The following is an 18,892-nucleotide window of genomic DNA, read 5'->3' on the forward strand; positions in this document are numbered from 1 at the left end:
ATACATAAAACATTATAATAAATTCAGCGGCAATGATTAGACCCCATAAAATTTGAGTTACTTTCGAAGTTTGAGAAAATAATGAATTAATGTTCATTTCGATTGAAGTGGTTGCCATTTGTATGAGGTTTATTATGCTGAAAGCCAGCTTTGAACTGCGACCGCAATGGTTAAGTGTGGAGCCATATTTCTGTGACCCTTCACATGCGCATCGCGATTGCACTAATACCTGCTCTACTATTTCTTTGGTTATTTCAACGTTCATCTGGAATCTCTCCGCTTAGTTTTGTACAATAACTTATAGGAATAACTATTCATGCTCGATTCAAAACTGTTCGATAATTTTCTAAAATGTTTCAAAATTTATCTTTGTATGTCTGAAAACGGACGACATTCGCATTTTCAGACTTGTCTTTAACAGAGACGATTTCAACGAGGAATATCTTCTATACTTCAAAATCTCCTTATAAGTTGGCTGTGATTCGTATAATATATATGCGTTCCGATGCAAAACACAACGAAAGACCATATTAGTCTATGAAAGTCAATATTACGTAAAATGAAATAAAAAAATTACAGTATTCAGCGTTAGTAACAATTATTATGTCACTGGAAACTGCATATGTGTGCCGACAATAAAATAATCACCAGTATATGAGGCGAATGAAGAAATATGGTGAAGTGAAAAGTGGAAAAAAGGTTAAAAGCAGTAAGAAAAAAAATTCAAAGGTTTCAGATTTTAAATTAATTAAAAATTTAATTGCGTTAAATTACTTTTTTAACGTTTTCCTTATTTTTTAAATATCATGTTCTTTGTATTCAAACCATGAAACTCAGTTCAACAGCAATATCACAAAATAATTTTTAAATGAGTATATCTTTAGAAATTCCGATACAGAGTCTCGTGCCCTGGAGATAAAAATGTTTTTCTTTCGCACAGTGTTGCCACTACTTGCTTCAAATCGTTTAGTGTTTTGGTCAATAACACGTTGAAGTGTTTCTGAACAAGAAATTGATAATAAAACAAATTTCAAATTCAAACTAGGGCTTCCACATGCCCATATTCTATGGAAGATTACGTTATTCCAAATTTCAATGGCTTTAGGTTACGCTATTTTACAGTGCGAGGAATATACATACATTTATGCAGATTCTTCACTATTTAATTTCTTTAAATATAATATAGGGCGATAATATTGGGTGGGAACAATTTGAAAAGTGATTCGCCGTTTATAGTTTTTAACGCCAAATGCCCATGTACTTTAAGTTTACATTTCTCAGCTTTAAAATAATACTTTTATTCTATTTGGGTCTTTCAAGATGACGTATTTATCTGTTTTGGAAAATTTCAAGATGCAACATTATTTGACACATCTTTTCAAATCAAGAAAGTATCTCTGCCCTGAATGCTGTTGATGTGTAGTTGTGAAGAATATCCAGTTGCGTTGATAATATTGTATGATACTTCAGTATTCCTTTCTGCAATGGCAATGAAATTCAAGTACTTATTTAACGTTCAAAATTGCATTTCTTGTCAATTTTTTGTCAGCAGTGTATTATACAAGCAAATAAATATTTACTTAATTATATGTAGTTGAAGAAAGTCTGTCGAAGAGAAACCTTTATTTACAATGTATTGATTATACATTACGGTTGCAAGTAATGAGGTTTTCTATTCGTTCAATTTATATCTTTAAGACAAAAATATACCCACTGGCAAAATGATTTGTGTAACATAATATGTATATTATTTGATTACGACAAAGCATGCATGGGTTGTCTGCCTAAGGGGAAATGTCTTCTTGGAAGGAGTTTTAAGGGAAACTAGCTAGTATATTCCTTAAACAGTAGACAAATCATGAAAACGCCGATGCAATCAGCCCGTCTGTCTAGAATCGAGCTCAGGTCGAAGTACCAGTGTTCAGCATCATTATTGCACGGCTGCTCATAGGTCAATGTAGCTGGATAACACAACAACTCTGTTTTCACACCATCTATATATATAAAGAAGAAAATTTGTGCGTTTCTCACCAAACTTTCTACAATTGTTTTCTGGGTCTTGCAAAGGTCGACCACCACTTTTTTCCAAAATGAAGTAGCTAAAATCAGAGATATTAATTAAAAACTTGGGAAAATGATAATTTTCGCCCTAATATTTCCGAGTGGCAACCCTCTCGCAATCAAATCCTAGAGATTGTTAATAAAAAATTTCTAAGTTTGACAATGAAATAAAAATAGAATTGCCAAACATTAAATACATTATTCCCGATTCCAAAAATCCGTGGTAAGCCATTTCGACTGGTCCCATCTTCTTTCGAATTTAATCAGCTGACATACTAATTAGAAACTCTGAAAGCGCTGATTTTCGCACACATTTTTCCGAGTGGCAACAGTCTCGAGCTTTGGAGATAAAAATGCTTTATTTCGAAGTGTTGCTACCGCTCGCTTTCAAATCATGGAGTTTTTTAATAAAAATTTGTAAGTTTTACAAAATCTATACATATAAAGAAGAATGTATGTTTGTTTGTTCATGTTATTAATTTCTGATGAATAAAGGTCAAGATTTTGCCACATTTAATCAACTAAAATTAATTATAGGTGAAATATTGAATGGAAATTAAGCTTTTAGGACTATTTGATAAGAAAAACAAAAATCATTCAAAACTGCGTGCCATTGTTGCTGATATAATGAAACAGAATTAGCTTATTTTTCTATCGAAAATTTTTATGTGGGTTCCATATCGCATCAGACTGAAAAATGTATGAATGTGAATTGTACTTTTTTTTATCGTTTTTAGAGAAGGATTATAGCGGTATTACAGATCTGTGCTGTTAGATGCATTGCTCTCAATCCAACTTGTACTTCCGCTAATCTCAAAATAAATTTGCAAGTTTTATTCTTTTGAAACTAGTTGAATTTTATCTGCAATCCACGTTTACATGGAAACTTTGAAAGAGAAATTAAAGGGCCTGTTTTATACCTTGATGCAGATATAAGGATACTGCACATAGCAGGTAATTCTCAGTAATCTGAAATACTTCCACAATGGATCTTTGAGAATTTTCCTAATTAAATACCAAAGGACCAACGATATAAATTTCCAAGCACCTACTATCTTAAATATCGTTTCATTCCACGCGCTTTACCAGCTCATATCAAGTGAGATGTAATTAGTACTTTGACACATACGTGATTATACTGAGTTTCTGCTGTTGAGTTCTAGAGCCAAGTGAACCTGAATAAGAGTTAGGGGGGGAAATGCTTAATGTTGTAACAATTCTGAGGAAACATTTATGTGGAACAAAATTTAAAAGAGTATAAACAAACATGACACTCAGAGAGCAACTCTAAATTATTATTAGGTCCCAGGCAAAATTTCTGTATATGGAACATGAGTTGTTTTCTTAGAAATGTTTCTACTGTTGGCTTTTTCGGAGGGAAGGAGAGTTTCGAGTTACTTGAGGGTTTTGGTTAGTTAAACGAGACAGTCCGAATTTCAATGTGCTACCTGTTATTAAATGATTTAGCTTAAAGAGCTATTTTGAGCTGTGATTTACATGGTTATTGGATGAATGCTTAAACTTTCTAAAAAATCTTTTTAGTATCATAATTATAATACCTGAGACATGTTGTTCTGTATAAAGGAAAAACGGTGACAGATATCAGCGATAGAAAACTAACAGCAAAGTGATTTGTTGAGGCACTTGTGTTGAAAGCGACCTCTGTTATTTATAAAAAGAATGATTATCCTATCTTAACGTTGAGCTTCTATTCAGAAAACTATGAGATTTCTTTTCTACCTTATTTTCTATTACGTGATATCAGATATTTAGAAGAGATCTGTTTGGCAAAATATACTTTAACAAAAAAAAAATTTCTTCCATCAATCTCAATAGTGGCTTCTTTGGACCTTGCACGAAAGAGACTGAGTGGGCCGGACTTGTGTTCTTCACATCTCGGAAGAATATCATGTGATGTACCAACAATTTACGTTGTGTGGTATTAGCGTTTCATAATACAGCCAAACCCCAAAACACACGCCAAAATAACAGTAATACATATTTATCTTGTGAGTAAAATTGAGAAGACTTGGACTGTTGATGCTTTAAAAATGAATTAGGTATAAAAGATTAGGCATTAAAAATTGTTTGCTGTATTATTTTATAATTATTTATCTAGTTATTCGAATTTTTCAGTTTTTAGCATTTGAAATCATTTGTATACTTTGTTTCAGAAATTTCTTGCAAATATTTCTGAAGAAGTAAGGATTCTGAAACTGAATTAATTTCATGTAACGGTTATATTAAAAAACGAAAGATGATAAGAAGCAATACTTTTTTAGTTTAATTAATTAACTGCTGGAAAACACAAACTGCAATCATTATTCCAGCTCCAATAAAAGTAAAATATAATTATCAAAATAAAATATTCTAGCAACGATAATAACGATAAGTCATATAAATAATTAAATATATAACTTCAACTCTTTGAACAAGATTTGTATCTGTGATTGTAATCTTATCCAAAGATTTGTAATTTTTGAATAAGATGTAAATTTTCAGAGGCCGGACTCATGTTAATTTTTAATGGTAATCAAAGTAATGTGAAAGTGGACTAAAAGGCAATAAAATTTTAAAATATCTCCCAAATCTGTATACAGGAGGACTGGACTGGTTCTGTTAATTGGCAAGAAAACTTGATCATGCTTTTATTGTCGCAGATAATTTAAATATAATTCTAAAAAAGCTTTCCTTCCATGCAAATGTTATTTCTTGCTTGGTGTTATTTATAACAAAAGTGCTTTTATTGGGTTACAAACTTTTCCATTTGTGCATTGTTTTGTTGTTAACATATGATATATGCACACCTTTCTTCTTGCTTGTTTATACTATAGATATAGCGCAACTTTTATAAATTATGACAGCAAATATTGTAAGAATGTAAAATAATAAAAGAAGTGTTATTTCAGCCCCCTCAAAAAAGGAAAATGCATACTTAGCAATATTTTACCCTTTATTAAACTTTACAACTCAGTACATCATACATAATTAGAATAATCATCCTACATAATTAGAACAGTCTTTGAGTTGTAAGCGTCTTATTAATAATGGAGGTAAACCCAGTTGAAAGGCATCTCTTTCTACATTCTGAAGTCTTTTCCTGATACTAATGTAACACAAGTTTTCCAGCGTATGACACTGCTTGGATTTATCATTTATATATATAAGCATCTTAATGCTTTCTTCATTTCCAGAGATTATCAAATTATTTCTCCAATTCTGTGTGCATAATTTAGCACCAGCAATTATAAGTAAATCCACAAATCTCTGGCTACCTCTTCTACATGCATAGAACAATGGGGTAAAACCATACTCATCACGCCTGTCGATTTCAGCTCCAGAAATGAGCAATTTTCGCACTAAAATTTCTTGTTTTTCGATAACTGCCAAGTGAAGAACAGTACTACCCAACCTAGTGGCATTAACGTCACATCCCCGTTCTATGAAGAGCGTAAATAAATCTGCATATGAATATTTTTCACTACCTGAATTTATTTCGTCGAAAGCAGATCTGAATACAACAAACATCAATAATGTTGTTCCGATATCATCGGTGAGGTGAATCTGAAAAAAGAAAAAGTTTAGAACTTTGTAAAAGGGAAAATATTTTAATAATAAAAAAATTACAAAAGCATACAAAAATAATTGATAAACAATAAAGTCATAAAAATGTCTATTTTTCATCTGAAGAAAATCCACAGCTGTCAACAATGAAATCTCAAAAACTGGAGATTTTTGTAACGTGATTGAAAACCAGTAGAGTTAGCATCTATGAAAACCCTAAATATGAGCAATCTCTATGCAAGATATACAGAAAAATGTGGTTGAATATTTCCCCAACTGAATTAAATAAAAAAAACAAATGCATGTCCAGTAATTAACAATATGGATACAAAGCATTATTAGAAATTCCTTTTCGTCAAGAAAATAATGCATTTATTTATTAAAGCACAGAATTTTTCTAACAAAACACCTAATAGTTGTAACATTTTTGACCCTTAAAAGAAATTTCACTGCTGAAAATGCAGCTGTGAAATGAATTGCTTAATTTCTAACTTAATTTGGACCTCACCATCGTTACTGAGATTTTCCAGGTACTTTTTTTTTCCCCTCGATTTTGTACTAAAATTGGAGGAAATTGTATATGTCTCAAATGAAGAATTTCAAAGTAAAGAAAAATGAAGTTAAAGAATGAGAGGGGCGTTCTAAAATACAATTTTGAAAAATAAAAATGATAATATAAAATTAAATTCAGTAGGTAGGCAAGCATATAATAAAAAAAAGACATGTAAATTTTATTATTATCCTCAGTATTGTAACATGAATGGCATTTCACATCAAGAACAAAATATTTTAACACTAGTATATGTGTCTGTCACAGCTCTGTTATTATATGATACATGCAAACAGTTAGAACTGGATAAACCATTTAGCAAAATAAGCATATTTTTAGGGCAACAAGGAAATGGTCATTAGGAACAAAACGTCGTTAGAAACTCGAGGAAAGGATGTACTTTTAAAGGAAAGGATGCAGTAAAACTGGCATAAAAAAAAATTTATGCCAGTTTTACTGTGGATTGAACCAAGACCAAGAAAGAAGAAATTGGGGGGGGGGAGAAGTAAATGTATATGAGGCTTAGTCTAAATCTGGGTCTACATATTTTATATATACAGTATGTATATATAAAATAATAATAATCTTCATAATATGCACATGGAAATGTAAATTTTAAAATTTAGTTTAATTAAATATTTATTTTATAAGGCAAATGGATAATTTTAAGAAAAAAATTGAAAATTATTTTGAGTTTTCTTTTTCTGTGTGACAAGTGAAATATCTGTTAAGAATCTATGATAATTATTTAGGAAGATCAAATTAGATTCAACATTTCAAACCTAACAATTTTTATTTCATCTTCACCTCCAAACTACACACGTGCACCATCGCGCGCGTTCGACGACTGACTCTCTCCTTGAGAATCTTGGGATAGAATTTTGTGGTCTGTAATTATATGCTGCCATCTCTCAGCTGTTCTGGGGTTAAATTGGTATGATATTTTTTTAGACTTTTTCAAATAAGATAAACCACAACAAGAGTATCCCCCCAGTGAACAAGCGAAGTGAAAGAACGACAGTATTTACACATACATAGCATAAACAAAAGGGAATTGGGATGCTGGGTTGTGTCAGTTGCTGAAATCACTTACATACATGAAATTAAATAAAAGTAGAAAACAAAATAAAGTAATACAGGTTAAATCTAATTGACATGAATAAATGAAAATAAAGGTTTTTCAGTTCTGAAATTTGTAGAGAATAATTGTGATATGATGAACATTGAAAATCGAGTAACTCAAGAGTAATTATGATCAAGTTAACCAATTTCTGTGATGAGTCTCTTGCTAAATTTCACAATTCATCCAGATTTTGTGGTTTTGGAATTGTTGACAGAGTTTCCAGTAGTATTTCCTGGGACTTTAGGTTCATGCTCGTGAGGAATTTGTTGTATTTCATCATTATATATGAATGCAGGTTTCACTCTGTCTAGGGAAACATTGCTTTGCCTGACATTTATGGATATTTTTATAACTTTGTCGCTTCGACTTATGACTTTGTGGGGACCTGTATATGGTTGAGTGAGCGGTGGTGTTATTTTGTCCACACGAAGGAAAACATGTGTACACTTTTGCAATTCTGGGTGCACAAAGATTCTTGTTTGGTGATTTTGGTTGGGAAATGGCTTTAACTGCTGCATTTGTGCCTGGAGTTTCTGCACATACTCATAAGATGGAGTTGTATTTTGGGCACTTTGGGAAAATAAATCTGCTGGAAGTCTTAGTGAAGTTCCATACACAAGATCAGCACTTGATGCTTGTATGTCTGTTTTAACAGCAGCTCGAATGCCAAGGAGAACTGTTGGTAATGATTCAGTCCATCTTGGGTTTTCATGGGCTTTTAAAGAATTTTTCAAGACTCTGTGAAAACGTTCTACTAAGCCATTTGCTTGGGGATGAAAGGCTGTAGTACGAATTCTTCTTGTTCCCATAATTTGTGTGAGCTCACTGAACAGAGGTGACTCAAACTGGCGACCCTGATCTGTGGTGATGGTAGATGGGCATCCAAAGCGGGATATCCATCCTTCGAACAAGGCTCTGCATGCTGTTGCTGCTGTCATATCAGCGATGGGTATCACTTCAGGCCATCTGGTGAACCTGTCGATGATGGTGAGGCAGTACATTTTGCCCTCTGAAGGAGGCAAGGGTCCGATTAAATCCACATGCAGATGAGAAAATCGTGCGTCTGGTGTAGCAAATGTACCCAGAGGTGTTTTTGTGTGTTTGTGAACTTTGGATCGCTGGCATGCATCACAACTTTTTACCCAGTCTTTAATATTCTTTTTCATATTGGGCCAAACATAGCGAGCAGAAATTAATTTGCAAGATCCTGTTGTTCCTGGATGCGAGAGGTTCTGAAAATGGTCAAACACTATTTTACGAAAAGATGCTGGCACAATAGGTCTTGGAATTCCGGTTGATACATCACAGATGAGTTCTGTTGCTGACACTGGGCTGGGCATGGACTTTATTTCTAGTGAATGATTGCTGTTTTGCAGATTTTGTAAATCATCAGCTTTCTGAGCGTGACTAAAGGCTTCAAAATCAAGAAATGAGGAATTTGAGATGTTGTTTATCTCAATTCTGGATAATGCATCTGCAACGCTATTATTAACACCACTGGTATGACGAATGTCAGTGCTAAACTGAGAAATGAAATCAAGTCGACGCCATTGGCGCGGACTGCACTTCTCTGAATTTTGCTTAAAGGCGTAGATAAGAGGCTTTTGATCAGTGAAAATGATAAAGTTCCGACCTTCGAGCATGTGCCGGAATCTCTTCACCGCAGTGTAAATGGCCAATAGTTCTCGATCATAGGTGGAGAATTTTTGTTGACTGTTGGTGAGCTTAACAGAGAAGAATGCAATCGGTTCCCAGTTGGTTGTGTTGAGTTGCATCAAGGAACCATCAACTGCCAGGTCACTGGCATCAACCCAAACACTAAGTTTGGCTCCTGGAATTGGGTGACGAAGAAGAGTTGCGGTAGCTAGTGAATTTTTGGCATCTGTAAATGCCTGTTCGCTAGCCTCAGACCATTGAAGTGTTTCTTTGGGATCGTTTTGTTTAGGTTTTCTGCTCTTTTTATTATTTTTGATACCTTCTGAAAATTTATTTAAGGGTGCTAATATGTGTGCTGCTCTAGGAACGAAACGTCTATAGAAATTGAATAGACCTAAGAAGCGTCTTAATTGAATTATGGTAGTAGGTTTAGGAAAATTCAAAATACAGTCTACTCTATCTTTCAGGGGTTCTGTTCCTTCTTCAGATACTTTGACACCTAATAAATTTATTGAGGAAACACCAAAAACACACTTAGAAGGTTTAAGGCTAAGGCCATAATTTTGCAATCTTTCAAAAAGTATTCTTAGATGCGAGATATGCTCTTCCTCAGATTTAGATGCTACTAATATATCGTCTACGAATGCATAAACAAATTTTAAATCTCGAGTAACTTCATCGATGAATCTTTGGAATGTGGCTGCAGCGTTACATAGGCCAAATTGCATGCGACAGCTTTCAAATAAGCCGAAGGGGGTGATTATAGCACTTTTGTGGATATCATCAGGATGTATAGGGATTTGATGATAGGCTTTAATTAAATCAAGGTACGAGAAAATTTTGCAGCCATGTAGTTCAGAAGTAAAATCTAAGATATTAGGAATGTTATAATTATCTTTTATTGTTTGTGCATTGAGGGCTCTGTAATCTCCTACAGGACGCCATTCCGTGCTGTCCTTTTTAGGGACCATATGCAAAGGTGATGCGTAGTTACTTTTTGAAGGACGAATGTGGCCTAATTCTATCATATTTTGGAATTCTTCTTTGGCGATTCGTAGGCGGTCTGGGGCAAGACGTCGTGCTTTAGCAGTGACGGGAGGTCCTGTGGTTTGGATGTGATGCACTACTGTGTGCTTAATTTCTTGGTCAGCACGGGGTGGTTTTGTGATTTCTGGAAATTTTAATAATAATTTATGGTATATACTGTCGCCAGATACTGTCTTTATTGAATGTATTGCACTAACTCGTAAACTGCATTTAGAGCCAAGATTAGTGTTACCGTCGATTAATCTTTTTGTGTGGAGGTTAGGCATCAAGTTGAAATTATACAAAAAATCTGCACCAATAATAGGGGTTGAAACACTGCCGACAAAAAAGGTCCATCTGAATATGCGTCTTAAACCTAAGTCTAAGGAGAGATTTTGGCTAGTGTAGACGGAAATTGGTGTAGTGTTTGCTGCTGAAAGGGTCATTTGGATGCGATTTCGCCTTTGCAATGCTGTTGCTGGAATTATAGATACGTCAGAACCCGTGTCGATGAGGAAGTTGACATTTGTGCGCGCATCTCTAACAAAAAGGCGACGAGAATTGGAGGGCAAGGCTGTAGTCGCCGCTATGCCTCGCCTGGGCCGTTTTTTGAAAATTTACAGGGCGGGGTACACTTTATAGCTCTCTCACCAAATTTAAGGTGGTACCAACAGGTATCAAACTTGTTTTTATTTTGAGAGGGGCTGCGTTCTCTTTAGCCGCGATATTTATTCTGACTACGAGTGCGGCGACGATCACGCGAGATATTATCGATTCTTACGTGCAATTTTTTTATCTCTGCGAGTAAACGTTCTTCAATGGAATCTGAAATATTAGCAGAACAAATATTTGTGGCACTTACCGCTACAGGAGATGGTGATACATCGATGACACGATCCGCAACTTCCGCAGCTTTATCCAAGGTTAAAGGCGTGTTCGCTGCGAGTATCGACCTGTACGAAACTCGGGATATGCTGTAAAAACAGTTAGCATTAGTTCATCGGAAATGCTGTATGACTCAGCGCGTCGTCGCATTATGCGTAAGAGTTCACTTGGCCGGCGATCTCCCAACTGTTCGCCGCCGAGGAGTTTTTTCATTTCTTGATGCGTCGATTCTCCGCACCGCTTGATTAGCTCAGTTTTAATGTGATTGTAAGGATCCGTGGAGTTGGGGGCTTTGATTACATCTCTCACAATTGATGCGGCTTCGGCGGGCAGGTGCGAAACAATGTAATTATACTTCGTGCGAGACTCCGATATCGCTTTCGGTGTTCCCAATTCAAATGTTGCTTCGCACATAGTGAACCATAGTGAAGGATCGGCGAAGTTGTACACAGGTATCTTTACTGCTCCGATTATTGCTGTTCCTTCAGTCATTTCCAGTCACGTGGCTAAGTCCCAAGTAATATGTAAAAAAAAAAGAGAATTTTTTTTTTTTTTTTTCCGTGCAAATATTAGTTTAAAACAATAACGCTTGGTTGCTGCAAGGCCGGGTCACCATTGTTAAGAATCTATGATAATTATTTAGGAAGATCAAATTAGATTCAACATTTCAAACTTAACAATTTTTATTTCATCTTCACCTCCAAACTACACACGTGCACCATCGCGCGCGTTCGACGACTGACTCTCTCCTTGAGAATCTTGGGATAGAATTTTGTGGTCTGTAATCATGTGCTGCCATCTCTCGGCTGTTCTGGGGTTAAATTGGTATGATATTTTTTTAGACTTTTCCAAATAAGATAAACCACAACATATCTAAAAGAAGTTACTTCATCCTTATACCAAGCATTTTAGGCCACTTTCTGTGGCACATGTTTGCATGATTCCTGAGTTTTGCAGAATTACATAGTTGTTGTAAAGAAAATAAACAAATCATTTAAAAAACAGTGCAATGAATGCAGTAATGTATGAATGGCAACATGTCTTTTGACCAGGTCTGGCACTAGTAGGAATTTATTCACTCAGTGGCTAAATATATTATGCAAATCAGATCATATTCACACTACATACCTAGGAAAGGAAAAAAGTTAATTCCCTTCCAGTCCTACTATTATTTTTTGTAATAAAGTATTATAATTGTGTAACCAGTTTTTCATAAATTTCAGATTCACATGCTTCACTAAACCATCTAAAAGACCGAGACAAAATTATTGTCATTCAAAATACAGACAAAATTATGTTTAAACTCCCCCCCCCCCAATTCACCAGAACTAATACTAAGTTCTGATTTCTTTGCAACAGAACGCTTTTAATTCTGTGTAGGAAATCTTTGCCTTTCTTTTAAAACACTGACAAAATTTATAAAAAAATACCTTTCTGTCAAATTTTTTAAGTCTGGTTTAACCCTTTGCGACACGCATATTTAAAATATATTTTAATCTTTAAAAAAATGCCTTAGAATAAGTCAGATGGACTTACTTAAGTGCCTTTAAGGCTTGAAAAAAATTCTGCGCTTTTATTTTTTACGGTGGAAGGTGGGATACCATTTGTCCCACCATGCAACTAGCACATGTCTTATAGCATATTGGTGTATAGCAGGGAAAAAAAATTATATGTGGAATGAATAAACAAAATAAAGCGTGCATTCTAAAATATTCATAATAAACACACTAAAATGCATTTTGTACTTATTGCATATATGCATGACTTGTAAAATTTTGCATATGCACATTTTGCATGTAGTATATATTTAATATTTTTAAATTTTAGGAACAAAAGAAAATATTTTCTTGAATATTATTTTAAGATTAAAATTTGATACTCGTACATATGATACTAAATAAAATATTAAAATTGGCACTTGATTCAAAAACATTTATATATGACTAAAATTGAAAAAAAAGTCACTTTCATGAAACTTTGAAAAACATGTTATTTCATTCTTTTGTAAGCATAGAGGCACTTCACATGTTTCACACATGCAAAATGTTCGTCGTTATTCTTTCGATATGCTGCAATATGCACATCTTCTCCTGCTCGTTCTCTTTGGCGTTTTACTTACATTTTTTAGTGTCTTTTCTGGTTGTACGAACGGGTTTTTAGTTTTATTTGAACTGGGGATTTCAGTTTTCTTTTCAGCTCTTTCTTGCCTGCAAGTGCCATTAGACCTTCTGTAACTGAGAGAAGAAAACCTTTCATTGTTTTTACATCATGATCAGGTTCGCGAACAAACTTGAATAAATGTGTTTACTATACTCGCATCTAAAAAGTAAAAAAAAAAAAAAAAAAAAAATCATGTGCCACCATTTCTTGCTTTTGCGGTCTATTTCATATAGTCCTTTCAGTTGATCAATCAGTCGACATATCCCATATTCTTATTGTATGAAATAATGCTGTTTGGGCACAGTACTTTTTTTTTTTTTTTTTTTTGTCTTTCCATCTCGTTCCTTTCTATTAATTTCTTTCATTTCAGTTGCCTTTTCCAGGCAAGACAGGATGGAAACGGATCTTTTATCCTTCCATTTTATGCAATAAATTGAATCATCGCTAACTGAAAAGTCTATATATCCTCTTGACATAAATTTGTGGGTAGATACTTCCGATTCATATTTACAGTGCCACATGCATAGATGCATCTGTGTCTTTAAAAAGCGAAACAAATTATGACTACTTCCCTTTCTTCTTCAGCAATAACTTCAACCTCAGTTATTCTCTCCTGGATTTCAATTTCATCTGAATCAGAAACTGACATCTGAAGCATTTGAGTCGCAATCAGATGGCAATTCAGCAAAAAGATCCAAAGCTTCCTGAGTTGTTAATTTTTTCCTAGACATTTTAGCACATCAGAGCATACAACGGATGTAAAAGCGCGCGCAATCACGAAAAAAGTAGATGCAAAAAAGAAAAAAAATAATCGTGAGTGCTGCCATCTATTGAGCGGAAATTCAAGTGTGTGGTGGGACAAATTTTAACCCACTTATTTCAACTGCAAAATTAATGTTATAAAATATTGAATACAATTAAGATTTTTGAAAATAAAGTACTTTTGAATATTAAAAAGTATCATACATATCATAAACTGTATACCAAAATTTTTAAAATATTGAAAAATGCGAGATACAGGGATATCACTCTTGTGATCCTATTTTGAATATTTTTTGCTTATAAACTTAAGCCCTGGTATAGTAGTAACATCTACTGAGAAAAATAATAACTAAAATAGATTATTTTTAAAAGATTAGAAAATTTCTAACGGAAATTGCTAACTGAGAAAATAAATATTAATTAGGTGGGGCATATATTGACCCACCATGCCGCAAAGGGTTAAGTAATTTATTATGCATGAATTGCATTCTTATATAATTTTTTAATATTATAAAAGCTAATATAATATAGTACAGTCAAAAGTCGTTAATTCGGACACCCGTAATCCGGAATGATCTATAATCCGGACCTCAAAGCTACAAACTTTCTGCGCATGCGTCGTGTTGACGCATGCGCGTAAGACCTTTACGGCTGCGAATTTGCGTGTGCGCGTGCCCAAAATACGTTTACAAATGCGCGTTTAATGTATAACGGACGGGATAAGCTAAGCTAAAATTATCTAATTATCTATTTTAGTTAATGTTGCAGATTGCGTTGTTCCTTAATCTTCGAATTGGAGCAATTTTATAAAAGTAAGCTTGAACTTTCGATTATGTCAAACATAATTTCTGATATATATTTACTAATATGTAAAGGATATACAAAGGGAAAGTATCTTTCGGAGTCCATTAAACAAAAAGTGGAATTGCTGCAAAAAATGGATAAAGGATTTGTTTATCTAACCATTCAGAAATCTGTTTATCAATTTCACGCTGCTCTGCGTGTGTGTGGGGGGGGGGGGGAACGTGGCATATCCTTTGGATAAAGGCATATCCTTCTTTTATCTAAACTTTAACGTTTGTTTACCTAAACTTTGTTTATCTTTAACGCCGCGGAGCGCAATGAATTGGAAGTTGATCTGTCAACACTATCCTTATCTTAAGGGCAGATGTTTTTATTTTATTTGGCTCATAATTGCTTACTAAATGTGGTATTTCCTCTCGATGTACTCCGGCTTTGATATGATTTAAATCAAATGCCTCGTCATTATAATTCGCTTCCAATAGCGAAGAAAGTGACAGAGGTTATTGAAAACGAAAAAATTTCGATTGACAAATTAGTCGGTATTCTCGACACAGCAATTATAGGACTTGAACAGCGGAACTTTGTAACTGAACAAGAAATTATGTCTGTTTATGGAATTAAAGAGAATGTATTATCACATAAAAAACGAAGCAACTTAAACAACTTACACTGAAAGAAATATTTAATAAAGTAAACAAATAAATATTAAGCTTTTTTTTTTTGTAAATTTTGATACCCTTTAGATCATAATTGTTCTTTATTTCGTAAATTACGGTTTCATATTTTTAATTTTATAATTTCTGCATGCCATTTTACCAGATTTAAACTGATGATCTATAATCCGGAAAAATCGATAATCCGGAATCGCTGAAGTCCCGACGAGTCCGGATTAACGACTTTTGACTGTAATATGCAAGACTGTCTGAGTTTTACTCCAGTAAAGTATTCATCTGAGAATTTATTACAAATTTTATGAAGGTTGATGATATATTTTTATTTCAAATATTTTATTTCACTTTTTTAAACATGAAGTGGAACAAAAATTTCATATTATTCATGACATTATTAAACTACCTTCTCTATGGTTTTGCTGACCTCAGAGTATTGAGCTAATACTTTAATTCGAAAGCCTCTTATACTATTCAGTCACTTATAAATTACTCCTTTTATCCTTAATTAATTTAAATTTTAAATGTTGGCATGTCTTTTGTGTAAAGCTTAAACTGTAATTATATAATTTCAACATTTTAGGCATTTTAAATTTGTGTGTGCATTAAAACAGTTGTCAAAGCACACTGTTATAATTCTTGACACTATATTTAAATACAATTCATCATAGAAAATTTTTTAAAGAAAAAGTTTATTGTGTTAAGGCTATTGAAAATCTATACAATAATTTTTTAGTAAAAATCTTTTCCTTTATGCATATAATTTCTAAGTAAATATTTTTGTTTTTAAAAAATTATTAAATAGATGCAAAGTAGTTTATGAAAAGTCAGTTATTAGGTTATTAGAGGAAGAAAATTTGCGTGGCACAATATATAGAAATGTGTAAATCTTTTCTGGGGAAATTTTAATCAATTTAATAATATCAATGTTTGTTGAAAAAAAAAAATGTCATTTTATTATGAGGAGTGGAAATAATAAAATTGTATGCTTTAATTTGTGCATTTTCTTATTTTTATGTGCAGTATGTACTAATTCTGTAAAATATAAAAACATGACTGCACTTAGTTGAAACATGACTGTTTGAGGAAATCGGTTGTTTTATAAAAATTTGTGAATTTAACAGATTTTATTGTTTGAAATAATTAGCGAAATTATTGTATTATGAAGATGCATAAATACAATTTTTGAATGAAATTTTAACATGCATTTGTATTATATTTATATAAAAAAACAAATTTACTTTTTATTGAGATAATTATGTCCATCTTTATTTTTTGTGTATCTCTTACAACTAAAAATATTTTATCAGAAATGCTAACTTTCCATAAAAGTTCTATTTTATTAGAACTGAGTATTTTTTTAATTGTTTTTTCTTTATATATTGATGAGCCAAACTACATTTGCATGCAAAAATATTTTGTTTTATGTATTTTAATACATTTTTCTCATTTTATTGAACATTTGTAATTTAGAATAAATTATACACAGTTCTTGGCTATGTTGACCCATTCTGGCATAATCTGTTATAACTTTCATCATGTTAGGTTATATTTCTGTGTATTTGTTTTACACATTAACTCAGTATATTCTGCTTAATTCTGCAGTTTCATCTTATGTTATATTTTGATGATAAAATCTAAGCATTTTGCTTTTAAATGATCCTCTATGCACTTGAAATGTTATTCATATTTTTGAATAAATTTGCTACCATTTGTGAAAAACATTTTTTCGCTTATGCATCTCCAGTAGGTGGGGGGAGGGCACTGAATAGGGCACACTGCTCATTCCCTCACATATATGCATTAGACACTCATCAGCTGAGCTGTAATACACAAGTTTGGACCGCAAGGAGAAAAAAAAAAAACTTTTATGCTCAGCCAGAAATGAGAGATATTACTGGTGCATTAAAATTAAGTCACCAATTCTTGTCTCTCTTTGACTTTTTTTTTCTGATGTTAGAAATCATCAACCTCACAGGACTGCCAGCTCCAGCAGTTTACTAATTATGACTGAATTTGCTACTTCAACATCGTCTGGAAAACTGGATGAGAGTTATTGAGCGCCAACACTGTGTGATATGATTTTAAAGCTTCTCTTTTCAAAAGAGATCTTTTGTAAATCAAAAATGAACTTCTTAACCACAGTAAAATCTGTTGCCTTCATCATGCATTCTTTCTTGACTGCATCAATTCCGACATGAGAGCTTTCAACATTTCTATGAACTCTTTTTGTTGCCTAGGGCAGATGGATTTATTGGATACAGCGTCCCACCTCCCGTGGAAAAGAAATGTTGTCTGCTTCCCGTAATGTGCCTGCGACCTCAAGTCGTGGAAAGAAATCTGTTTTCGGCAAAAATAATATCGATGCCCCCATTCCTCTGCAGTGTCACCTTTATATGTTCCCAAAGAAGGTGAGACTCTACAAAATCGTAAATGTTTAGGAGAATGTTCCTGAATGTTCCATGACTGGCACAGCAGAGAACGGGCTGTCAGTGCCTTTCGGTGCAAAAGAACAACTTCCACTTAAGGTTGTCGTATGTGGCTTAATCAGTGGATGAAAACTCTGACTCCACCAGAAGCAAAATACAGATCAGGGAAGCAAACAACCAGCAGCTGTTTCAGGTGTCAGCACTTTGGGCATATGCAAACTGGATGTCCTAACCATTCTGGATGTCTTTACTGCTTATCATGTACCTGCAAGTTCCCAGGAGATGCAAAATACCTGCATAAAATGTAACTCATACAAATTTGGTGACTTTTACAAAATGTCCTTTCCATCACAGCCATAGCTGGGAAAATTCCAGCTTCAACTGAAAGCCTAGAGTTTTGGACTTTATCGAAACGACTCCCGAAAATCGAGGCAAACTTTGTCGAACAATTTGAAAATAAGGAATTTGACCAAAATTTCGGTTTTAAGGTCCTTCACGATTTAGGACTTTCTGTGCAAAATTTTAGAGACTGTAAAATTGTGTTCACTTATGTTTGGCGAATTGTTTCGAGAAAAAACTGTAAAGGTGTCGACAATTTCCATAATAATGATTCGCCTGGACAGTTCCTGAGCAAACAGGCAAGAAGTGCCTATCTGTATTGATTTTTCATACCCCCCCCCCCCCCCAACAGAGGAATCAAATCAGGTACATTTTACTGCCAGACTCCGTAAGAAACACTCTGAATGTCTGCGAAGTATCACTGCAGCTGTGATTTGCCTAAGTTTGTAAGTTCACTGTGTGTTTTCGTAGCAGTTCCTTTCTAGGTTAACTACCTGAAAGGCAAGGACACTTATTATGAAAGAGAACACTTATTTGTTATTTAACTCAGGACTTGCAGTCTGCATTGTTCAAATGTATGTTTCCTTGCTCCTGCTGACAGAAATACTCACAATGTATTTCTAACATTACTTAAGCAGGAGAAACTGTGTTTCGAGATTCCGTAGTATTTAAGTGGGAGAAACTGTATGTATTTCGAGCTCCCATAGTATTTGTTTAATACTTATTGATACAGGTACATGATGGCAATGAGTTTTTGCATCTATTATCTTTTTGTATTGTGTTAAATAACTGATGTTTGTGACAAATTCATCACTCCCCAGTGATCTGTATTGTTTAAACATGTACAGAAAATTTATGCAAATGA

General features: G+C 33.7%; 1 long non-coding RNA gene and 1 pseudogene across 2 annotated transcripts in view; one reads left to right on the forward strand and one right to left on the reverse strand.

The window, feature by feature from the left end:
• Positions 1–18,892, forward strand: part of LOC146997269 (cullin-5-like) — a 572,661-nt pseudogene that overhangs the window by 505,911 nt on the left and 47,858 nt on the right. The window lies entirely within an intron of this gene.
• Positions 4,997–12,038, reverse strand: LOC146997276 (uncharacterized). Its single transcript, XR_015040974.1, has 2 exons — positions 10,843–12,038; positions 4,997–5,625 (listed from the first exon to the last, which is right to left on the reverse strand). It is a non-coding gene; the product is annotated as an uncharacterized LOC146997276 (long non-coding RNA).

The sequence above is a fragment of the Stegodyphus dumicola genome, chromosome 5 (genome assembly GCF_044657685.1).
Source record: "Stegodyphus dumicola isolate Sdum_Otavi_A_Nest chromosome 5, ASM4465768v1".
Classification (NCBI taxonomy): Eukaryota; Metazoa; Arthropoda; class Arachnida; order Araneae; family Eresidae; genus Stegodyphus; species Stegodyphus dumicola.